The sequence below is a fragment of the Anolis sagrei genome, chromosome Y (assembly GCF_037176765.1).
Source record: "Anolis sagrei isolate rAnoSag1 chromosome Y, rAnoSag1.mat, whole genome shotgun sequence".
In the NCBI taxonomy this organism is placed as follows: domain Eukaryota; kingdom Metazoa; phylum Chordata; class Lepidosauria; order Squamata; family Dactyloidae; genus Anolis; species Anolis sagrei.
In genome coordinates this window covers 49,767,757-49,792,976 of record NC_090035.1, presented here as the reverse complement: position 1 = coordinate 49,792,976, position 25,220 = coordinate 49,767,757, and the positions used below count along the sequence as shown (strand labels likewise).

At 45.4% G+C, this 25,220-nt stretch overlaps 1 protein-coding gene across 1 annotated transcript in view; it reads right to left on the bottom strand.

The window, feature by feature from the left end:
- LOC137095296 (actin-binding protein WASF2-like) overlaps positions 1 to 24,072 on the bottom strand; it is a 174,293-nt gene extending 150,221 nt beyond the window's left edge. The window contains exon 1 of the mRNA XM_067461760.1: positions 24,042 to 24,072. The gene's annotated coding sequence lies outside the window, so the exon portion shown is untranslated. The remainder of the gene's footprint in view (positions 1 to 24,041) is intronic.
- Positions 24,073 to 25,220: the final 1,148 nt, after the last annotated feature.

The following is a 25,220-nucleotide window of genomic DNA, read 5'->3' as shown; positions in this document are numbered from 1 at the left end:
TGTCTTGTCAGGACTGATCTTCAGCTTGTTCCTCCTCATCCAGATAGATACAGCGGCCAGGCACTTGTCCAGCACCCGAGAGGCCTCCTTGGAGTTGGGTGGAAATGAGTAATAGAGTTGTGTGTCATCTGCATAGAGGTGGCACCTAACTCCAAAACTCCGGATGACCTCTCCCAGTGGTTTCATGTAGATGCTAAAGAGCATGGGAGACAGAATAGAGCCTTGCGGGACCCCACAGGTCAAAGGCCAGGGGTCCGAGCAGGCGTCTCCCAGCTTCACCATCTGGGATCTACCCTCCAGGAAGGACCAGAGCCGTGACAAAACCGTGCCACCGAGACCCATCCCAGAGAGTTAACCCAGAAGGATACCATGATCGATGGTATCAAAAGCCGCTGAGATGTCCAAGAGAACCAACAAGGTCACACTCCTCCTGTCCAGCTCTCTACGGAGGTCATCCACCAAGGCCACCAAGGCTGTCTCGGTGCCATGACCAGGCCTGAAACCAGACTGTGACTGATCTAGGTAGTTGATGTCATCTAGAAAGCCCTGGAGCTCGGAGGCAACCAGCCGCTCCAGCACCTTACCCAAAAAAGGGAGGTTGGAGATTGGTCTGAAATTGTTCAGCAACGTGGAGTCAAGGGAGACCTTTTTAAGGAGTGGACGAAACACAGCTTGTTTCAATTGAGATGGAAAAAACCCCTGCTCCAACAATGCATTGATGATCAACACAAACCAATCAACCAACCCCTCCCTGGCCAATTTAATTAGCCAAGACGGGCAAGGGTCTAGAGCCAACGTGGTCGCCCTCACAGCCCCAAGGACCTCTTCCACGGCCTCAGGAAGAACAAGCCTAAAAGAATCCCACAAAATTGGACAAGCAGATGCCTCAATCACCTCTTCTGACACTGTGATGAAATTGGAGTCGAGCTCAAGGCGTATCTGAGCAACTTTGCCTACAAAATGGTGTGCGAACTCGCAAAACCGAGTTGCTGGGTCATCGAAGGTCTCCCCCGCCACAGGTGGCTGGAGGAGTTCCCCCACGACCCGAAACAGCTCCGATGATCTATTAGCTGCAGACGCTATACGGGCAGTCGTGAAAGACTCCTTGGCTACCCGTATAGCCACGGTATACGCCCTAAGAGAGGCAGTAGCCCGTGCTTGATCAGACACGTCCCGAGACCTCCTCCATATGCGCTCTAGCTCCCTTCTCGTATGCTTCATCACAGCCAACTCCTCGGTAAACCAGGGAGATGGCATGTCACGACGCAACGTGATGGGGTGTTTGGGAGCGATCGTATCTATCGCCCTAGTCATCTTCCTGTTGTCGAGATGCACTCCAAAACCCGGTGGGCACAGCTGGGTGAGATTTACTCCCCCCAGCTCATCCAACCAGGTCTCAGTGATGCAGGCCAGATCTGCCCCTTCATCCAGGATCAAGTCCTGAATGGCAGCGGTCTTTCCACTGACAGATCTGGCATTGATCAACAGGACCTTAAGACCATAGGGTCTACCATGGGGCCGACCATTTCCTACCTTTGCCAGGGTCGCAAGAACTCTGTTGCGCTTCTCCCTGGGACGTTGGTGACCAGCAGATCTCCTCCCCCACACAACCTGAATGGTGCCCCCCTCCCCCCCTACATGGTGGAAATCTGTGGCTAGTCAGCTTTCAGGGGAAGTGAGGCTGGAGTATAATATTCCTTGGATCTCATATAGGGATGCTTCCGATGTCAAACTGGAAAGGGAAACATCGAGGGAACTGAGTGGGCTGAACAAGGGGAGTGTTCTTGGGCGGGAAAGTGTGGCCGTTTGTGTAGGAACAACTGGGGCAGATGAGGTTTCGAATTGGTACAAACCAGGAGGGGGGCCCTAACCGGGGAGCTATTTGTGGATTTATCACAAAGACCTGATGGAACAAGGCGAGAAGGTACCACTGTGTCAACAAGGGGGCGAATATGAGGGTCCACAACTGCCCCATTTCTTTAGGCAGGATCGCATTGCCAACAGCTCGCCGAGCCATAAACTGTCCTCCGGTGTTATAAAAAAACAGATGGAGCGGTCAAGTGACTGATAGTCTCTCCGCAACCAGGTTATGGCTTTCAGTCTTATTTCCCATGGTCTTTTTGATAGGATTTGGGCCAGAGAATCACAAACCGCCCTCCTAGAGGTCCATCTGCCTCTATTGATCATTAAGTCAGCAATCTCAACCGCAAAACTGTCTGTCATTAGAAGATGTTGATCCTGTCTACAAACTGCGGTCGGCTGAACAATAGAGTTTGATGTTATATTAGCAGTTGTCCGTGGATGTTACCCGCCAATCTGAGATATTCTCATTCCCATGCATACAAAACAGCCCTCCCCCTCCCTCCGATATCTCATCCATCCCTCCTTCCAACCCAAGGTCCAACGGGCCTTTCTCTCCATTTGAGCACAAGTCCTCAGCCAAATCTACACGTGGGAGATTGTTTGTCCTTGGGAGATCAAATTGCCCAGGAGTTCTGATAATAAGGGCAAGTCCTCTAAAAAGGTGATCCATTTTATCGTTCAAGGTCTTAAGTTGAAGCGACACAAGAGGTTGAACGAGTCTCCCAAGAGGTCGCAGAGATGCGATAGATCCTTCTTTACATGAGACTCTGTTTCAGCCATTCCTATATCTATTCCTGTCTGTTCCTATCTCTAATACCACTCAACAAGTACTAACACTACTCCACACTTACCAACCCTCACACACAACCAATTTGTATCACAATCAACCACTCCTCCAGCCACTCCACAGCTCCGCACTCTCCCCGTTCTTCCACAATTCTCTCACCAACACACACAGACCTTCAGGCTCTCTCGCCAACATGCACATCCATATATCATCCACAACCTTCCTATGCCTTTACTTTCTCTCTCCACAGTCCGTCTCATGGACTCTCTTGGGTCCACTTCAACCAGAACACCTATCTAAGCCCTGTCCTATGCTATCAATCTCCTATGTATAATCCTCCTGACACAGTCAACAACCAACACATACAACACAACATATAACAACATGCAGCTAACTAACTCTACCACAAAAGCTAACCAGAAAAGAGGGAAAGAAGAGAAATAAAATAAGATAAAGGGAAAGAAGCAAGAAGGCAACACGGAATCCTGATGGCGAGGTCCAAAGGCTCTTCAACTCCTTCCCGGAGAAGCAGGCCCGAATTAGGTGAAGCCCCACTGTATCTTCACCCCCTCCCCACCCAGTGAAGGGGGGCAATGATGAGTAATTGCGGCCTGGAGCTCTTCGGCCCTTCCCAGATGGTGTAGGAGCCCGCTGGTATGGCGATGGCTCTTCGGCCCCTTCACAGATGGCAAGTGGGGGCCCGATGGACAATCCCGGCCGATTGACACACCCTTCCACCCGGCGAGGGGGAGAAATGGCACTCCTCTCGCCTTCCTCCTGAGCTAGCGAGGCGGCTCTTTGGCCCCGTACGATGATAAAAGGAGGGGGCCAGTTGGTTCACAGCCGGATTAACTCACCCCTCCCGGGCCGGCGAGGGGGAGTAATCGGCCTGGCAGCAAAGCCCAGCCAGACAGGACACGGCTGGCTGGCGCTCCACTTGTCTCCTGCTTGAGCTGGTGATAAGCGGCGGCGGCACAGCCAGACGGTTCTTCAGCCCCCTTCCTCTTCCCAGATGACAGAGGGAGGGACAATTAGCTCATGGTAGGGATTAACTCCCCCCTCCTGGCTGGCGAGAGGGAACGGCGGCGGCAAAGCCGGCGGCTCTCAGCCCCCTCTCCAAAATAGCAAGGAGGCTAGATGGATAGTCCCGGCCGCAACAAGCTAGCGTTCCCTTCACCTCCCTCCTGTTCTGGCCAGAGGGAGCAGTGGTGGCACAGGCTAGGCGGGTCTTCAGCCCCCTTCCTAGTGGCCGGGGGGGGGGGTCTGATAGGTAATCCCGGCTGGCTAGTGGAATCTTCGGCCCTCTCCCCAAGGTAACGAGGGGGCCCAATGAGCAGCGAGCCTATGCTTGGGCAATGGAAAGGCCCGATGAGGACGGCCTACCCGTTAATCCAGCCCCATTCAGGAGCAGCTCAGCAGCTCAGTTCCAGTCCGCAGTGATGGTATGGCTCTACAGCCTCTGGCTTCTACCCTTTCTCGGGTCTTCTTAGTTTTGCCAGGTACCCTGACAAATCGGGAAGGATTTCTTGTTAAAATTGCAGTGAGATGGAAGCTGCAAATCAAGGATTCCAGCAGATTATATTTTCGGCCCCATTGGTGTAATCGGGGTTGCTGTTGCCTTGTCACCATCTTGGCGGGGGAAAAAAAGGCCAAGCCCACAGCACATCAATAAACAAAAGCAGTAACAAATAATCAATACAGAACAGTTAAAATAAAAACTCAAAAGCAAAAATACACAATAAGCAATAAACAATAACAATAACATACAGTATTTAAAAAACCTATGGCCGGGCCAAATGTAATAATTAAAATTTCTGAGGATGCTTGCCATAGATGCAGGCGAAACGTCAGGAGAAATGCCTCTACAACATGGCCATATAGCCCGAAAAAAACCACAAGAACTGAGAAAATTTAAAATGCTGGGCATGAACAAGGTAGGGTAAACTAGGATAGGGTTTGCAGGAAAGATGAGGGCACGCAGACAATCCTAAATCGCATTTGAGGACATATTGCTACGAGTTTTCCTTATTCTGGGAAGCACACTGGAACAACCACATTTTCAGTGCTTGTCACCCTTCAGTGCTTGCTCCCCCCTCCCCCCAAACACCACTTCTTCCTTGGCCAGCACCAACAAGGGGAACCCTTGGACATGCCATCTCCCCCACAGGATTTGCCACACCACCCAGTGCTCTCTCCCTCCACAAGCACTGTTCTTCTCATCTTCCCTCCCCAGCTATGCTTTCCATGTACTGGGCCCCATCTGGCCAACATGGCTTTTTCTCTAGACCCACAAGAGTAGCCTTTCCCCCTTAAAGGCTCCGTGTCCCATCTGATCTGGGAAGCTAAGCAGGGTCAGCTCTGGTTGGGATTTGAGTGGGAGGCCAGCAATCAATACCAGGGAGGTGCTATTTCAAAGGAGGGAGCTGGGCAAACACTTCAAGGGCTCCTGAAGTGTATGGGGAGTTGGCATGTAGGCTTACTTTGTTTGGACCATCTTATGCTTGTGAGCAGCTGTTTTAGCTTTGAATTATATCAAATCTTGCACCAGAAACAAACTAACGAATGACCTGAGTTGCGCATGCATTGCTCTCCAAATTACAAAGAGTGAACCAAGGTTAGACAAATTATCAGCATGCATACAATAGCAAAAATCATATCACCTCCAAACATAGAGCAAAGCAAATGTAACTTCCCTTTACAGAGCTTATTGGTCTTGTCTGCTGGCAAGTTCCAGGACAATATAATTTCTCTTTCTCTTAATTCAGATTTTAAATGATGCACTTTTATTTCAATTCTAAATTAATTTAGTGAAATAAAGCAGCCCCCTTCACAACAGCTCAGCAGCTATTTCAGTTTCAACTTATGGCTTGTTAATTATATCCCAGTACTGAATCCCTCCACTCTTCCGTTTGTTGCACTTAGGGAATACTGGAAAGATAAGTCTTTTCTTAATTATTAAATGTAAATAGCTCATTAAATATAATCCAATTACTTTAATTGTAAGAAAAGGAAGTAATAACAATATGTACATGCATTCTTGCCTGAATAGATTTAATATCTTAAATTAATCATTACAGCATCCACATGAAGTCAACCTTTGACATTATAAAAAAGTGATAGCAGTCCATTTCTTTTCAACGTGTTTTTACAGATAGCTGCTGAGATTTTGTTCATTTAAACATTATTTGCAGAACCATTTTAAATATCTGAACTAGTTTCTCCCTCCCAAAAATGGCACCAAAATGAACAGAGGATATAGATTCCAAACTATTAATTATATATTTTGTTGACAATCAGTAATACATACTCAGATTTCATGTTAACATTATAAAACAGTTTACAAAACAGGGTAGATTAGTCATGGGAATTATAGCAAAATTATAGAATAATCAGTTTACGGTGTGTAAAGGGTAACATCCAATAGCTGCACCACTGACTGTCATGCTGAAAGTTAGATATACAATTCCAAAATTTTAGACTTTTCTGGTATTGCTTGCAGTAAATCATGTAGTCAAACAACACAGAATTAACTGTTGCCTTTCTATATACTGCAGTGTCTCTCAACTTTCCTAATGCCGTAACTCCTTAATACAGTTCCTCATGTTATGGTGACCCCTGACCATAACATAATTTTTGTTGCTACTTCAGAACTGTAATTTTGCTACTGTTATGATTCATAATTTAAAATATCTGATATGCAGGATGTATGATTCATAATTTAAATATCTCATATGCAGGATGGACCAAAATTGGCACAAATACCCAATACGCCCAAATGTAAATACTGGTAGAGTTGGGGGGGGGGGGGGGGGATTGATTTTGTCATTTGGGAGTTGCTGGAATTTATAGTTCACCTACAGTCAAAGAGCATTCTGAACTTCACCAATGATGGAATTGAACCAAACTTGGCACACAGAATTCCCATAACACACAAAAAATACTTGGAAGGGTTTGGTGGGCATTGACCTTTGGAGTTGTAGTTCACCTACACCAAGAGATCACTGTGGATTCAAACAGCGGTGAATCTGGACCAAATTTGGCACAAATACTCAATATGCCCAAATGTGAACACTGGTGGATTTTGGAGAAAATAGGCATTGGCACCTGGAAGTTGTGGTTGCAGGGATTTATAGTTTACCTACAATCAAAGAGCATTCTGAACCCCATCAATGATATAATTGGGCTAAACTTCCCATACAGAACCCCCATGCCTTGAATGGACTCGATGGCACGAGCCTCTCTCCAACCTCACACATTCTCCCTCGCTGACACATGTGCACCACCCTGCCATGTGCCAAGCATGTCTGCTCTCCCCTCCCCACTTAAAGCCTCAGAAACAGCCCTCCCCTTGGCTGAGAGGGTGGTCAATCACAGCAGAGGACAGCTTTTGGTGGGAAGATTTGCCATCTGTTTCCAAAAAGTAAACAGGCAGAGAGATTTTCAGCCATCTCTGCCAAAGGGGTTCCTAAGACCATCAGAAATATATGTTTTCTGATGGTCTTTGGCAACCCCCCTGAAATCCCGACCCTCAGGTTGAGAAACGCTGATCTAGTGGTTTTTTCTGAAAATCTGGCTTATGTTTGTAAGAAACAGGATGCTAACAACAGAGACCTGGTCTAATCCAGGTGCGATCTCTTGGGAGAATCTTTCAATCTTCTGTCGCTTCAATTTAAGACTCGGAACGATAAAATTGACCTCCTTTTTAGAGGACTTGCCCTTATTATCAGAACTCCAGTGCAATTCGATCTCCCAAGGGCAGACAATCTTTCATGTGCAGATTTGGCTGAGGACTTGTGTGTAAATGGAGAGGAAGGCTCGTTGGACCTTGGGTTGGAGGGAGGAAGGGAGGGAGGGAGGGACTATGGGAGGTCTGAGAGAAGGGGAGGGTTGTCTAGTATGCATGGAAGTGAGAGCAATTTGGACTGGCGAAGGACATTCATGGATATTCAGAGGACAACTGTTAATTTAACAACAGACTCTATTGCTCAGCCAACCGCAGCTTGTGGCCAGGAACAACATTTCCAAATCACAGACAAGTTTGCGGTTGAGGTTGCTGATTTAATGATCAATAGAGGCAGATGGACCTCTAGGAGGGCTGTTTGTGACTCTCTGGCCCACATCCTATCAAAAAGACCATGGGATATAAGACTGAAAGCCATAACCTGGTTGCGGAGTGACTATCAGTCACTTGACCGCTCCTGTCTTTTAATTACACTGGAAGACAATTTATGGCTCGGTGAGCTGCTGGCAATGCGATCCTGCCTAAAGAAATGGGGCATCTCCATCAGAAGGGTAGTTGTGGGCCCTCATATCCGCCCCCTTGTTGACACAGTGGTACCTTCTCGCCTTGTTCCATCAGGTCCCTGTGAGAATTCCACAAATAGCTCCCCGGTTAGGGCCTCCCCTCCTGGTCTGTTTCAATTCAAAACCCCATCTGCTCCAGTTGTCCCTACACAATCAGCCACACTTTCCCGCCCAATAACACTTCCCCTGTTCAGCCCACTCAGCTCCCTTGATGTCTCCCTTTCTAGTTTAACATTGGAAGCAGCCCTACCTGAAATTCAAGGGAGATTATACTCCAGCCTTTCTTCTTCTGAAAGCTGACTAGCCACAGATTCCAACCATGTAGGGAGGGAGGGGGGACCGGAGGAGGGGGGCGCCATTCAGGTCGTGTGGGGGAGGAGATTTGCAGGTCACCAGCATCCCAGGGAGAAGCGCAACAGAGTTCTTGCGACCCTGGAGAAGGTAGGAAATGGTAGGCCCCATGGCAGTCCCCTTGGTCTTAAGATCTTGCTGATTAATGCCAGATCCGTCAATGGTAAGACTGCTGCCATTCAGGACTTGATCCTGGATGGGGGGGCGGATCTGGCTTGCATTACCGAGACCTGGTTGGATGAGCTGGGGGGAGTAAATCTCACTCAGCTGTGCCCACCAGGCTTCGGAGTGCATCAGCAGACCAGGCTGGGGGGGGGGGGGCGGGGAGGAGGAGTCGCAGTTGTCTATCGGCAATCCATCGCCGTAGTCAGATGCTCTGTTCCGCAAGCATCTGGGTTTGAGTGTGTCCACCTGAGGGTGGGGAACCGTGATAGCGTGGGGTTTCTGCTGGTGTACCGCCCACCCCGTGACCCAGTAGATTCCCTGTCTAAGCTAGCAGAGGTGGTCTCCAATTCAGCCTTGGTCTCCCAGCGCCTGGTTGTGCTGGGAGACTTTTAACATTCATGCTGAGACCTCCTTGACTGGTGCAGCTCAAGATTTCATGGCCGCCATGACGACCATGGGGCTATCACAAATTATATCTGGCCCTACCCATCAGGCTGGACACACACGCGACCTGTGTGGAATGATCAGAGTGGAAGAACAAAACATCCTTCCTGTGTCATGGTCTGATCACTATCTGATCAGTTTTAGACTTTCTGCTACCCTTAACCTCCGCAGGGGTGGAGGACAAATTAAGATGGTCCGCCCCAGGAGACTGATGGATCCGAATGGTTTCCTGAGGAATCTTGGGATTCTTTCTGCCATGGAGCCTGGCGATCCTGTCGACGTCTTGGTCGATCTCTACAATAGGGAAATGACCAGGGGGATATATACGATCGCTCCCGAACGCCCCATCACGTTGCGTCATGACAAGCCGTCTCCCTGGTTCACCGGGGAGCTGGCTGTGATGAAGCATGCGAGGAGGGGGCTGGAGCGCACTTGGAGGAGATCTCGGGATGTATCTGATCGAGCACGGGCTACAGCCTCTCTTAGGGCGTATACCGTGGCTATACGGGTAGCCAAGGAGTCCTATACGACTACCCATATAATGTCTGCAGCAAATAGATCTTCAGAGTTGTTCCGGGTCATTGGGGAGCTCCTTCAGCCACCTGTGGTGGGGGAGGTTTTTGACGACCCGGAAACTCGGTGTAGCGATTTCACACACCATTTTGCAGGCAAAGTCGCTCAGATACGCCTTGAGCTCGACTCCAATTTCACCGCAGTGCCAGAGGAGGTGATTGAGGCATCTGCTTGTCCAACTTTATGGGATTCTTTTAGGCTTGTTCCTCCTGAGACTGTGGAGGAGGTCCTTGGGGCTGTGAGGGCAACCACTTCGGCTCTGGACCCTTGCCCGTCCTGGCTAATTAAATCGGCCAGAGAGGGTTGGGTTGATTGGTTTGGGTTGATCATCAATGCATCATTGGAGCAGGGGTTTTTTCCATCTCTCCTGAAACAAGCTGTGGTTCGTCCACTCCTTAAAAAGGTTTCCCTTGACTCCACGGTGCTGAACAATTTCAGACCTATCTCCAACCTCCCTTTCTTGGGTAAGGTGTTGGAGCGGGTGGTTGCCTCCCAGCTCCAGGGCTTTTTAGATGACATCAACTACCTAGATCAGTCACAGTCTGGTTTCAGGCCTGGTCACGGCACCGAGACAGCCTTGGTCGCCTTGGTGGATGACCTCCGTAGAGAGCTGGACAGGGGGAGTGTGACCTTGTTGGTTCTCTTGGACATCTCAGCGGCTTTCAATACCATCGATCATGGTATCCTTCTGGGACGACTCTCTGGGATGGGTCTCGGGGGCACGGTTTTGTCGTGACTCCAATCCTTCCTGGAGGGTAGATCCCAGATGGTGAAGCTGGGAGACGCCTGCTCGGACCCCTGGCCTTTGACCTGTGGAGTCCCGCAAGGCTCTATTCTGTCTCCCATGCTCTTTAACATCTACATGAAACCGCTGGGAGAGGTCATCCGGAGTTTTGGAGCTAGGTGCCACCTCTATGCAGATGACGCACAGCTCTACTACTCCTTTTCACCTAATTCCAAGGAGGCCTCTCGGGTGCTGGACGAGTGCCTGGCGGCTGTGTCTATCTGGATGAGGAGGAACAAGCTGAAGATCAATCCTGACAAGACAGAGGTCCTTCTGGTCGATCGTAAACCTGACCGGGGTATAGGGTGGCAACCTATGCTGGACGGGGTTACACTCCCCCTGAAGTCACAGGTCCGCAGTTTGGGAGTCCTCTTGGATTCAACGCTTACGCTTGAGGCTCAGGCGTCGGCGGTGTCCGGGAGGGCTTTTGCACAACTGAGACTCGTGCGCCAACTGTGACCGTACCTCGCGAAGGAGTGGCCGGAGTGGTCCATGCCTTGGTCACCTCCAGATTGGATTACTGCAATGCGCTCTACGTGGGACTGCCCTTGAAGACGGCTCGGAAGCTCCAACTGGTCCAACGATCAACAGCCAAGATGCTAACTGGGGCCCCTTACAGGGAGAGGTCAACCCTCCTGTTCAAGGAGCTCCAATAGCTGTCATTTATTTTCCGAGCCCAATTCAAGGTGCAGGTGCTGACCTACAAAGCCCTGAACGGTTTGGGACCAGCCTACCTGCGTGACCGCATCTCCGTCTACGAACCCACGCGTTCCCTTCGGTCATCTGGAGAGGCCCTGCTCGTGATCCCACCGGCGTCGCAAGCGCGCTTGGTGGGGACGCAGGACAGGGCCTTTTCCGTGGTGCCCCCCCGACTCTGGAACACCCTCCCCAAAGACCTTAGACAGGCCCCTACATTGGCTGTCTTCAGAAAGAACTTGAAGACCTGGCTTTTCCGATGCACCTTCCCAGATTAGGAAATCCCATAAAGTCCCATAAGCACTTTATCAGAACCAATGATTGCTGCACATCGCACATCGCACTTGCCCTGGAAGCCCTATATACACCTCCTGTCACATCAGCACTTTTAATCTTGTACCCATTGCTCTGGCCCGGCCCAGTTTTATTGTGTTTACTGTATTGTGCCTGTTGTTTATTTTGCTTTATTCTGTTTTTAATTGTTTGATTTGCTTAGATTGTATTGTTGTGTTGTGTGTTGAGGCCTCGGCCTGTGTAAGCCGCATCAAATCCTTCGGGAGATGCTAGCGGGGTACAAATAAAGTTTAATAATAATAATAATAATAATAATAATCCAGCATAATTTGTGTTCAATATAAATGTCTTTAACAATCATATTAAGTTATTGATCATGATCGCCTAGTTTCCATTGCTAAGTTATTTATTATTTATTTATGACATTTCGACCTCGCCTTTCTCATTCTGGAGGGTCAGCTATCTCAGACGGACCAATTTAACAATGAACATACGTATTTCCCCATAAACAGTTTCAAAAGCTCAACACGACTTTTGAACCATATTGTTGGTGATATTTGTTCATTATTCTTGCAACTTGCCTTTCCCCAATGAATTCAAAGTGGACTAAAACCCCTCTCTCTCTTTCACAACAACCTTCTGAGGCAAGCTAGACTGAAAGATCACCCAATGAATTTTATGTTTTAGCTGGGATTTTAACTAGTATTGCCAAAGTTTAATTACATAGGTAAATATGGTAGCCTGTAGGTTGGGTCACCTAAATAGCAGTCACAAGAAAAGTGACAAGCAAAGAAACAAAAAAAATCTGGATGCATTTGAGAAGAAACCTTCAAATTGTCTTTAGAAAGTTCAAACATTTTTACTGAAGGTTCACTATTTGTGGAGTGAATATATCCTTAAACATATTAATATTGTCCTATTCTTATTCTGCCCATGTTATTTCTGCCTCTGCCACCATGCCACCTAATGAAAAATAATTCCCAGAAACACATTGGTTTTGTTAAAGGAGTATGCCTATGTCCTTAAAATAATGCATTTTAAACATCACCCACATTTACACTTCCCCATGAGCTGAAGGATGGACCCCTGAAGCAAGGATTCTCCTGTACTTGCAGAGGCTCTATTACTGATGCAAAGTTCTAATTCTTATTAGAACACTGTTTTTCTATTACATGAAACATTATTCCTTTGACGAATGTGAACATACAAAGCAAGGCTTAATAGTAATATGAGTTAGGGATCTATGGATTTGTTCCATGTCCATCAACAACACAGAACTCTTACTGTCTCTGATACTTTTATGTCAAGTCTATGTATGGATAGTGAAGAGTAGAGACAACACACTGGAAATGAAGATAGTTAAAGCAATGGTATTTCCCGTAGTCACCTATGGATGTGAGAGGTGGACCATAGGGAAGGTTGAGCGAAGGAAAATATATGCTTTTGGTGTTGGAGGAAAGTGCTGACAGTGCCTTGGACAGCGAGAAGATCCAACCAGTCCATACTTCAAGAAATAAAGCCTGACTGCTCATTGGAGGAAAGAATAGTAGAGGCCAAGATGAAGATTTGGCCACAACATGAGAAGAAAGGAAAGCTTAGAGAAGGCAATGATGAGAGGGAAAATGGAAGGAAAAAGGAAGAGGGGCTGACCAAGGGCAAGATGGATGGATGGGATCCTTGAAGTGACTGGATTGACCTTGAAGGAGCTGGGGGTGGTGACGGCCAACAGGGAGTTCTGGCATGGGCTGGTCCATGAAGTCACAAAGAGTCAAAAACAATTGAACAAATGAACAACAAAATGTATGGATGGTGTGGTTTTAATCATTGTTTTAATGTTCGTTGAGTTATTGTTCACTTTTTGGTTTTAATGTATATGTTTATTTTATTGTCTGTATGTTTGTGCGGCATCAAATTGTTGCCTACTTTTAAGCTGCTCTGAGTTCCCTTGAGGGTGAGAAGGGCAGGGTATAAATGCAGTAAATAAAATTAATAAAATATGTAAGAAGTTGGTAATCCAGTTGATACTGGACTTCAGCTGCAATCAGATTCAGCTATCATGAGCACAGGACAAGAGTACTAGGGCTACAACATCTGGAGACCGCCCAAATATTCACTTCTATCCCATATACATGACAAAATAACTACAATCTTTTTTTAAAAAAAAAAATCTACTCATTTATGACCAACCAGGAAAGAGTTAATGCTTAGAAAACTAGCCCAGTAAACTGTGCAACAGGATTAGACTCTCTTAATGTAAATCTTACAAAATGAAGGGGGATTTAAAGTTCTAAATATAGCAACACTTCAAAGTTTAAATATTTATGTAGTAATTTTTTAACATAGTAAAATAAATAGTGCATTATAGTGCAATAAAGAGGTCATGGAATTTAAACACTCAATGCTTAGCTGTATTTAGTTTAGTAATTCTCCAACAAACAGATCTGTGAAGCAGCTAGTGATCCCCAAAGCAGAAATCTCAGAACACTCTCCAAATTAATATATTCTTTGAAGGTGCTTAAAATATATGATTAGGACACATAAAGGTCTTCGGTCTTCCAAAATGTATTGTGGCATTGTAGAAATCTTACTAATTGAGAGACACCAGAGATTTTGTACTGTTAATTTTATCTTTTTCCCCATAGTGCCCGATAAGTTCGTCATTAATTGGAATATCAATTCACTTGACCTGATTAGATAACAATTGTGAAATCAACATCAAATTTGCTGTTTGGTGTATAGTGTAGTGATTTGAGTGTTAGACTAGAATTCTAGAGAACATGGTGTGAAACCCCACTCAGTCTTGGGCAAGTTGGACTCTCTTGGCCTTAGGGTCAGGCAAAGAAAGTGCCCTAAGAACAGATTATGCCAAGACAATAGGTCTTCATGAGATGGAAATGACTTGAAGGTATACAGGAATTTTGTAAGCACCAAGGAATTTTATTTCTTGATGTTTTAACCTCCAGAAGAAAGAGGAGTGGGAAAAAATTGAACATTGTCACAGACACAGGGTGTTATCGTGGTTATTTAAGTACTAAAGGGTAAAGAAGGTTGTCAGATGTTTAAGGCTTTTAATGCATCATTCTAATGTAGACACATTTCAGAAGTATCTGATCCTGAACAAAATCCAAAAGCCTAAAAGTCTAAATTAAAAACCAAAACCTTAAACATCTGAAAACCATCATGATCATACCCAGTGTCTGTGGCAATGTTCAATTCTTTTCTTCTAGAGGTTCTAACATCAACAACAGGAGTGAGATCACGGAAGAATGTGGTTAGCTGGGTCTGACAATAAATCACCTGCTCCTCCTGTATATGTCATCACAGAAGTAAGCTTGTTGGGTTTAGCGGGAATTTCTCTTTGAGTATGGGCACAGTGATTGAAGCTTCCATTTTGAAAAGAAACACAAGAGGTTTGTCATAAATCCAATTCACTAATCAACTCTGCTTCAAGACTAATTTTCCTGATAAATAACTGTACGAAGCAACCTAAATCATAAATCAGGGGTCCTCAAACTAAGGCCCGGGGGCCGGATACGGCCCTCCAAGGTCATTTACCAGGCCCTCACTCAGGGTCAACCTAAGTCTGAAACAACTTGAAAGCACACAACAGCAAGAACAAGAATCCTATATCATCAGCCAAAAGCAGGCCCACACTTCCCATTGAAATGCTAATAAGTTTATATTCGTTAAAATTGTTCTTCATTTTAATTATTGTATTGTTCTTAAGTGTTTTTGCACTACAAATAAGATATGTGCAGTATGCATAGGAACTCATTCATTTTTTTTTTCAAATTATAATCCGGCCCTCCAACATTCTGAGGGACTGTGACCTGGCCCTCTGTTGAAAACGTTTGAGGACCCCTGCCATAAATAGAGCAAGTACTTCGTATCTCGCATATAATAAATCTCTAATAAAAACTGTTTGAAACTTCAGAATTTGGATGACCCATTTTCATACAAGACAAGGAAAATGTTGTGTCAAGCTAGTTAACAGTCCTACAAATCTACTCCTCTATTAAGCCGTCACTACTGTTCTTTTTGGCACTATTTGCTGATTTGTTTTCTATACTCACAGCTCCTACAGCAAAGTTCAAAAGAAAGAAAACTTATTAAAATTGTGAGAGAAAACATTCCATATTTTTTCCAAAGGAATTTATATTAGAAAAAGATGTGCCGTTTTCCTCACTCACATAGCAATTTATTTACAAAAACACCACAAAAAACAAAAAAAGAGCAAGATGTCTTAGTCCCTTCAATGTCACAGGCACAAAGACATCTTGCTCTTTCTTTTTTGTTGTTGTGCTGTTTTTGTTGGAAGCTTTGCCTCTCACAAAACATGAAGATTTGAAGAAACAGAAAATGGAATGTATGTTTTCATATGGAAATGGCATTTGTTTACAAAAGCATGAATTCAAAGCCGCAAAAAACATCGGTTCTACAGCCTTTTGTTTTGATTCATTACTTGACTGTTGTAGTTGCACACTTTAGACTATTCTAGAATTTTTTATTGAGATATCATTCACATAAAAAATTAAAATCATACAGTTCTTGTGGGTTTTTTTCGGGCTATATGGCCATGTTCTAGAGGCATTTCTCCTGACGTTTCGCCTGCATCTATGGCAGGCATCCTCAGAGGGTGAGGTCTGGAGCTGGGAAAAAGGGGGTTTATATATCTGTGGAAAGACCAGGGTGAGACAAAAGGCTTTTGTAAGATGGGCTAGGTGTGAATCTTTTCAATTGACCACCTTGATTAGCATACAATGGGCTGACTGTGCCTGGAGCAAACTCTTAATGAAAGGTGATTAGATGTCCCTGCCTGTTTTTCTCTCTGTTGTTTTAATTTTAGAATTTTTTAAAACTGGTAGCCAAATTTTGTTCATTTTCATGGTTTCTTCCTTTCTGTTGAAATTGTCCACATGTTTGTGGATTTCAATGGCTTCTCTGTGTAGCCTGACATGGTGGTTGTGAGAGTGGTCCAGCATTTTTGTGTTCTCAAATAAAATGCTGTGTCCAGGTTGGTTCATCAGGTGCTCTGCTATGGCTGATTTCTCTGGTTGGAGTAGTCTGCAGTGCCTTTCATGTTCCTGGATTCTTGTTTGGGCGCTGCGTTTGGTGGTCCCTATGTAGACTTGTCCACAGCTGCATGGTACACGGTAGACTCCTGCAGAGGTGAGAGGATCCCTCTTGTCCTTTGCTGAACGTAGCATTTGTTGAATTTTCTTGGTGGGTTTGTAGATTGTTTGTATGTTGTGTTTCCTCATCAGCTTCCCTATGCGGTCAGTGGTTCCCTTGATGTATGGCAGGGACACTTTTCCTCTGGGTGGATCTTCATCTTTACTCTTGTGGCTTGTTCTTGGTCTTGCAGCTCTTCTGATGTCTGAGGTGGAGTATCCATTGGCCTGTAGAGCCCAGTTGAGGTGGTTCAGTTCATCTTGGAGGAGGTGGGGTTCACAGATTCTTTTTGCACGGTCTGCCAAGGCTTTGATGGTGCTTCTTTTTTGACTTGGGTGATGGTTGGAGTTTTTATGTAGATATCTATCTGTGTGTGTGGGTTTTCTGTAGACGGTGTGACCCAATTGTTGATCTGGTTTGCGGATGACTAGGACATCTAGAAAAGGCAGTCTTCCTTCCTTTTCTTTTTCCATGGTGAACTGGATGTTAGGGTGAATGCTGTTAAGATGTTCCAGGAACCTGTTGAGTTCTTCTTCTCCATGGCTCCAAATGGTGAAAGTGTCATCCACATATCTGAACCATATAGTGGGCTTTTTGGTTGCTGTTTCAAGAGCTTGTTTTTCGAATTGTTCCATGTAGAAGTTAGCTATGACTGGGCTGAGAGGGCTCCCCATAGCTACTCCATCTTTCTGTTCGTAGAATTCATTGTCCCACTGAAAATAGCTGGTGGTGAGGCAATGGTGAAACAGCGCCGTGATGTCTTCTGGGAACCTCTGGTTGATGAGTGCCATGGTGTCTGCAACTGGGACCATGGTAAATAGAGACACCACATCGAAGCTGATCAGTATGTCATTTGTATTTAGCTTGAGATTGCTGATTTTTTCAATGAAGTGGGCTGAGTCCTTGATGTAGTGTGTTGTGAGCCCAATGTGGCTTTGTAACTGTGCAGCAAGAAATTTGGCTAAGTCATATGTGGGGGACCCAATGGCACTCACGATTGGTCTGAGTGGGGTGGAGTCCTTATGGATTTTGGGGAGTCCATAAAGCCTGGGTGGAAGGGCTTCCGATTTACATAGCTGCTGTCGTATGTCGAAGTTGATTGAGGAGTTTTTAATTAGAGTGTTGGTTTTTCTGGTTATTTTGGAAGTTGGGTCTTGCTTAAGTTTTCTGTATATAGTAGGGTCCAGGAGTTTTCTGATCTTCTCCTTGTATTGCTCTGTATGCATGATGACTGTAGCATTCCCCTTGTCTGCTGGCAGAATGAGGATATCAGGATCTGAATTTAGGTCTCGAATGGCTTCTCTTTCCTTCCTAGTAATGTTACTGGAGGGGAGTTTTGCCTTTTTCAGGATCCTTGCTGCTTCCGCTCGTACTTCTTCTGCTTCTTCCTCTGGTAGGCGGTAAATTGCTGATTCGAATTAAAATCATACTCCAAATACTTTTTGTTCTAATCTAAATAAACAAAGAATTATAAGAAAAATAACAGTCCTCAGGTTCAAAGCCAAACCACATTTTGGTGTCACAGTGAGTGATCTGCAAATAACTTTAGACTCATGCTGTTTCCTCTTTACAAAACCTTCCAGTTTTAAGTAAAGCGTAATTTCTTAATATGCTGAAGTTTATTTTTATTCAATTGAAAAAAGGGGATCACATTGGCTTGTTTATAAACCTGAGTTCAACTACAAAGTTCATCTACAATTTTTTTCAAAATCTGGTGGTTATGATAAAAAAATGAAATATGTAAGGTGAAAGCTCCTTGTTTCTCATGCACATAACAATAAATATATAATCTGCCTTAGTTTTATATATGAATATGGTACATAAAATTTATTGTACAAGAGTAATGAATTGGAGCCTATTTCACCAGAGGCATAAAGCTTTAAATCAGGGGGGCTCAAACTAAGGCCCGAGGGCCGGATACAGCCCTCCGAGGTTATTTATCCGGCCCTCGCTCAGGATCAACTTAAGTCTGAAACGACTTGAAAGCACACAACAACAATCCTATCTCATCAACCAAAAGCAGGCCTACACTTCCCATTGAAATACTAATAAGTTTATATTTGTTAATATTGTTTCTCATTTTAATGATTGTATTGTTTTTAAGTGTTTTGCACTACAAATAAGGTATGTGCAGTATGCATAGGAATTCATCATATTTTTTTTCCAATTATAACCCGGACCTCCAACAATTTGGGACTGTGACCTGGCCCTCTGTTTAAAATGTTTGAGGACCCCTGCTTTAAAGGATATTTAGCAATCTATTTGGACTATGTCAGGAGGAATAGAATACTCAAACACACCTACATTTTCACAAACCTGTAAAGCCTTTGACAGCACACTGTAGTACAAAACACTGTGAAATCCCAGTTCCATTTTATCTCCAGGCACCAGTTCTGTGGGAGCCCTTAACCAAGGCACACTGTAAATCTCAGCATCCAAAGTGGGGGAAGGGCAAGGTTGATTACTAGTGTATTCCAAACAAACAACATATAGGCTCTTGGTGTCTGGAATTGTTTGATTCCATGGCCCTCCATGGGTACCAAATTCTGTAGATGCTTAAGTATCCCTGTATACAATGCATAGTAAACTGACATATGAAATACTAATAGTCATGGGCGATTTCAACTATCCCCATATTTGCTGGAAAACAAACTCGGCCAAGAGTACAAAGTCCAACAAATTCCTCGCTTGCCTTTCATGGTCCAGAAGGTAGAAGAGGCAACAAAGGGATTGGCTACTCTTGATCTCATCCTAACAAATGCGGAGGACCTGATCAATGCGGTTGAAGTGGTAGGATCCTTAGAGGCAAGTGACCATGTGCTCCTGGAATTTGAGGTACAAAGGAAGGCCGAAACTAAGACAAGTCTAACCCGCATTTTGGACTTTAGGAGAGTTGATTTCCAAAAAATGAAGGAAACACTGAGCAGCATTCCGTGGACACAGATACTAAAAGACAAGGGAGTTACGGATGGATGGGAGTTTCTCAAGAGTGAAATACTCAAGGCGCAATTGCAAACCGTGCCAACAAAGAGAAAAAATAGGACAAGTGCAAAGAAGCCAGAATGGATGTCCAAAGAACTTCTAACTGTGCTAAGACACAAAATAGACATGCACAAGAAGAGGAAAAAGGGAGAAATCACCAAAAAAAGAATTCAAACAAATAGCCAACACCTGTAGGGAAAAGGTCCACAAGGCTAAAGCACAAAACGAGCTCAGGCTTGCCAGGGACATTAAAAACAATAAAAAGGGATTCTTTTCTTATGTCATTAGAAAAAGGAAAAACAAGGAGGCGATAGGGCCTCTTTGAGGAGAAGATGGGGTAATGCTGACAGGGGATAGGGAAAAGGCAGAACTACTTAATACGTTCTTTGCCTCGGTCTTCTTACAAAAAGAAAGTCATCTTCAACCTCAGCAAGATGGAGTGGGTGAGGGATTGGAGGACATCCAACCCCAAATTGAGAAACAAGTCGTACAGGAATACCTGGCCGCTCTAAATGAATTCAAGTCCCCAGGGCCAGATCAACTCCACCCAAGAGTATTGAAGAAACTAGCGAAAGTCATTTCGGAACCATTGGCAATCATCTTTGAGAGTTCTTGGAGAACGGGAGAAGTTCCAGCAGACTGGAGGAGAGCCAATGTGGTCCCATTCTTCAAGAAGGGAAAAAAGGATGACTCAAACAACTACCGTCCGGTCAGCCTCACGTCGATACCAGGCAAGATTCTGGAAAAGATTGTTAAGGAAGTGGTCTGCAAACACTTAGAAACAAATGCGGTCATCGCTAATAGTCAACATGGATTTATCAAAACCAAGATGTGCCAGACTAATCTGATCTCTCTTTTCAATAGAGTTACAAGCTGGGTAGATGCGGGGAATGCCGTGGATGTAGCGTACCTGGATTTCAGTAAGGCCTTCGACAAGGTCCCCCATGACCTTCTGGCAAGGAAACTAGTCCAATGTGGGCTAGGCAAAACTACGGTGAGGTGGATCTGTAATTGGATAAATGGACGATCCCATAGGGTGCTCACCAATGCTTCCTCTTCATCCTGGAAAGAAGTGACGAGTGCCGTGGGCCCGGTCCTGTTCAACATCTTTATTAATGACTTAGATGAAGGGTTAGAAGGCAGGATCATCGAGTTTGCAGACGACACCAAATTGGGAGGGATAGCCAATACTCCAGAGGACAGGAGCAGGATTCAAAACGATCTTGACAGATTAGAGAGATGGGCCAAAATTAACAAAATGAAGTTCAACAGTGACAAATGCAAGATACTCCACTTTGGCAGGAAAAACGAAATGCAAAGATACAGAATGGGGGATGCCTGGCTCGAGAGCAGTACGTGTGAAAAAGATCTTGCAGTCCTCGTGGACAACAAGTTAAACATGAGCCAACAATGTGATGTGGTGGCAAAAAAAGCCAATGGGATTTTGGCCTGCATCAATAGGAGCATAGTGTCTAGATCTAGGGAAGTAATGCTACCCCTCTATTCTGCTTTGGTTAGACCACATCTGGAATATTGTGTCCAATGCTGGGCACCACAATTTTGACAAGTTGGAATGTGTCCAGAGGAGAGTGACTAAAATGATAAAAGGTCTGGAGAACAAGCCCTATGAGGAGCAGCTTAAGGAGCTGGGCATGTTTAGCCTGAAGAAGAGAAGGCTGAGAGGCCACAGGGAGGAGGGAGCAAGCTTGTTTTCTGCTTCCCTGGAGACTAAGACGCGGAAAAATGGCTTCAAACTACGAGAGAGAAGATTCCATTTGAACATGAGGAAGAACTTCCTGACTGTGAGAGTCGTTCAGCAGCGGAACTCTCTGCCCCGGAGTGTGGTGGAGGCTCCTTCTTTGGAAACTTTTAAACAGGGGCTGGATGGCCATCTGTCAGGGGTGATTTGAATGCAATATTCCTGCTTCTTGGCAGGGGGTTGGACTGGATGGCCCATGAGGTCTCTTCCAACTGTTTGATTCTATGAAAGCGCAGAATCAAGATTGTTTTTCAATTTTTAAAAGATATTTTCAAGCCGTGGATCAAACTAAGCCCTGCCACATGCACAATGGAGGACCTTCTCACGGCAACACCAGAGGCACTCCAAGTGGCCAACTTCTGATCAAAGGACATTTAGCAAAAAGCCAAGTTTTAAGCTTTGTTTGTGTTTTTAAATACATGTTAACTGACCCTCAATTCACTTCTGACACAATAAATATTATTATTTACATGATTGACAACTGGGAAATAGAGGGAGAAAACATGGAGGCAGTGACAAACTTTGTATTTCTAGGTGCAAAGATTACTGCAGACACAGACTGCAGCCAGGAAATCAGGAGAAGCTTACTTCTTGGGAGGAGAGCAATAACCAATCTTAATAAAATAGTGAAGAGTATAGACATCACACTGGCAACAATTTGATGATGAACATCAAATTTAGTGGGACAACTGACCATTGTATTTATTTAATGTAATTGCTATTTTGCTGTTTTAATGTTTTATTGCAATATGAATTATGATGTTTTATTGACTGTATGTATATTATGGTTGGAAACCGGTCTGAGTCCCTCAAGAGAGGTGAGAAGGTCAGTATATAAAACTTTTAAATAAATAAAACTTTTAAATAAACAAATAAACAAACATCCGCATAGTTAAAGCAATAGTATTCCCCACAGTCACCTACAGTTGTGAGAGCTGCACCATATGGAAGGGTGAGCGAAGGAAGAGAGATATTTTGAACTGTGGTGCTGGAGGAAAGTTCTGAGACTGCCTTAGACTGCCAGAAGATCCAACCAGTCCCTACTTCAAGAAATAAACCCTGACTGCTCCTTGGAGGGAAGGATATTAGAGGCCAAGATGAAGTACTTTGGCCGCATAATGAGAAGACAGGAAAGCTTGGAAAAGACAATTGTGCTGGAGAAAATAGAAGGAAAAAGGAAGAGGGGCCGACCAAGGGCAAGGTGGATGGATGGGATCCTTGAAGTGACTGGATTGACCTTGAAGGAACTGGGGGAGGTGACAACTAGGCCTGTTTGATCAAGAAAAAATTTGTTTCTAAATTCGATTCTTAATTGGGGTGTTTTTTTGTTTCGATATTAAAAATATTTACAAAACTTTCAAAAAAAATGTTTTGTTATTTACGAATTTTCGTTATTATTTACAAAACATTTTTGAAAAAAAATTTTTCTTGATCAAACAGGCTAAGTGTGAATGTTGCAGTAATGGTCACCTTGATTAGCATTGAATGGCTTTCTCCCACCCTGGACATTCCATAGATATTAGATGATATATAACTCACCATTTGCCTAGTTTCCAACAGACCTCTGAGGATGCCTGCCATAGATGTGGGCAAAATGTCAGGAGAGAATGCTTCTGGAACATGGTCATACAGCCCTGAAAAGTCAGCCAGAGCCGGATGGCGCGCGGAGGCCGCTTGTGAGCGCGCGCGCGCCATCCAATGGGCTCCGGCGCCCCCCTCCTCCTCCTCCTCCTCCTTCTCTTCCTCCCAGCTGGGAGGAAGAGGAGGAGGAGGAGGAGGAGGAGGGGGGCGCCGGAGCCAGAGTCGGATGGCGCGCGCGCGCTCACAAGCGGCCTCCGCGCGCCATCCAATGGGCTCCGGCGCCCCCCTCCTCCTCCTCCTCCTCCTTCTCTTCCTCCCAGCTGGGAGGAAGAGGAGGAGGAGGAGGAGGAGGAGGGGGGCGCCGGAGCCAGAGCCGGATGGCGCGCGCGCGCTCACAAGCGGCCTCCGCGCGCCATCCAATGGGCTGCCAAGGGTGGCTGCCAAGGGTGGCTGCCATTCCAATGGGCTGCCAAGGGTGGCTGCCAAGGTAGCGGCGCGCCATCCAATGGGCTCCGGAGGAAGAGGAGGAGCCAGAGCCGGATGGCGCGCTCAGCAGCAGCCTCCATGCAATTAACGAGCGGAGCTTCAGCTCGTAAAATACATGGGGCTGCTGCTTCGATATTTTTAAACCCTTCCGGGTTTAAAAATATGTTTTGATATCGCTTCGGATATGCAAAAAATAACGATTTTAATACGAATTAACGAATTAACGAAACGAAACCGACAGGCCTAGTGACAACCGATAGGGAGCTCTGCATGGACCGGTCCATGAAGTCACGAAGAGTCGGAAACCACTGAACGAATGTACAATAATATACAGATGACATTCAGGCTATGTGTATAAAGCAACCTGGGCTTTCTTTGGTCCTCCCTCCAGGCGTTTTTTGATTTCAACTTCCATAATTCCTAACAGACTACAGGGAACCGCTTTAATGCTAGGGAACCCTGGAAGTTGTAGTTCCGGGAGGCACCCAATCCTCTCTCGGGGAAGGGTAAACGACAACTCCCATGATTTCATACCAGTGATCCAATGCAGTTAAAAGTGATGTCAAATTGCATTTAATCCAACAAGTGCGTATGAGCTTTAAGAGAAAGAAGAAACATGATTGGCGCTTTGAGCCTCCTTCGGGAGAGATAAAGCATAGTATAATTAAATATAACAATAGTATATTTTAAACTGTAGGCTCATGCTTTTATATTAAGCTGCTTTGAGTCAGGTTCCCACGCCTGCAGGGCCTTCTAAAAAAGCCTCGCCGCACAGAAGGACCTTCTAAAGCCTCCCTTACTTCAACCGCAGCCCGTCCGCCATTCCTGGTCTTTTCTCCTCAAGTGAGTTAACCCCGCCCCCAACCCGCTCTTCAGCTTCCGGCCCGTGCACTCATTGGCTCTTCCGCGGCTTCCCACCTCCGCCTCATTGGCCGGTCCCGACTGTCTGTCAAGCGTCAACTTACGTTCTTTGAGTAAACGCCCAACTTCCTCACTCCCCGGAAGCGGCCACACCCAGCCTAGCGTCAACAACGAGAACGGAAGTTACTAAACGAGGTTGGGAGGGAGGTTTGAAAGGAAGAAGACCTGAGGAGTTGACGACGGTTGAAGAGGAAGTCACCCAGTCTCCCATTAGGCTATCTCAGGCCTCCAAGGGTTTTGGACTTCAACTCCCACCATTCCTAACAGCCTCAGACCCTTTCCTTCTCCCCCTCAGCCACTTAAGGAAAGGGCCTGAGGCTGTTAGGTATGGTGGGGGTGGAAGTCCAAAACACCTGGAGGAGGGCCCAAGTTGGCCCATGCCTGTGCTATCTATTTAGGCCAAGTAGCGCTGAGTTCTGGAAAAGCATCGCCCCCTAGTATTGGGGAGGTATTTCTGTCAAGCTAGAAAAATGGTCCAGCTCTGCGTGGGCGGGGCTCCAGGACTTTTCGCATGGGAAAGAAGCAGTCTCCTGCATCCATTCATTTTATTTACTAACTGTCCTCTTGCCATGCGTTGCTGTGGCCCAGTCTGTTGATCTGAAAAATAAAGTAATAAGAAAGTGTTGGTTTCTAATATATGTAATGTCTTTATGCTTGTGGGTAAACAGTATTTCTTGCTGTTCCTTTGTCAGTGTTGATGTGGAGATTGTCTGGTTTGCCCAACCTAGAACATGCAACATCTCATTGTCCTTGGGGTTGGACTGGATGGCCCATGAGGTCTCTTCCAACTCTTTGATTCTATGATTCTTTAAGGGTGCCTTTCAAATATATGATACTATATCTGTGTGTGTGTGAATCATATCTATCTATGGCTGGATGGCTCTTTGTGTTCTTGCCCTAATAAAGGGAGTTGGACTGGATGGCCTTAAGTATTTTCTATTGGTCATGGGGGTTCTGTGTGGGAAGTTTTCCCCGATTCTGTAGTTTGTGGGGTTCAGAATGCTCCCTGATTGTAGGTGAACTATAAATCCCAGCAACTACAACTCCCAAATGTCAAG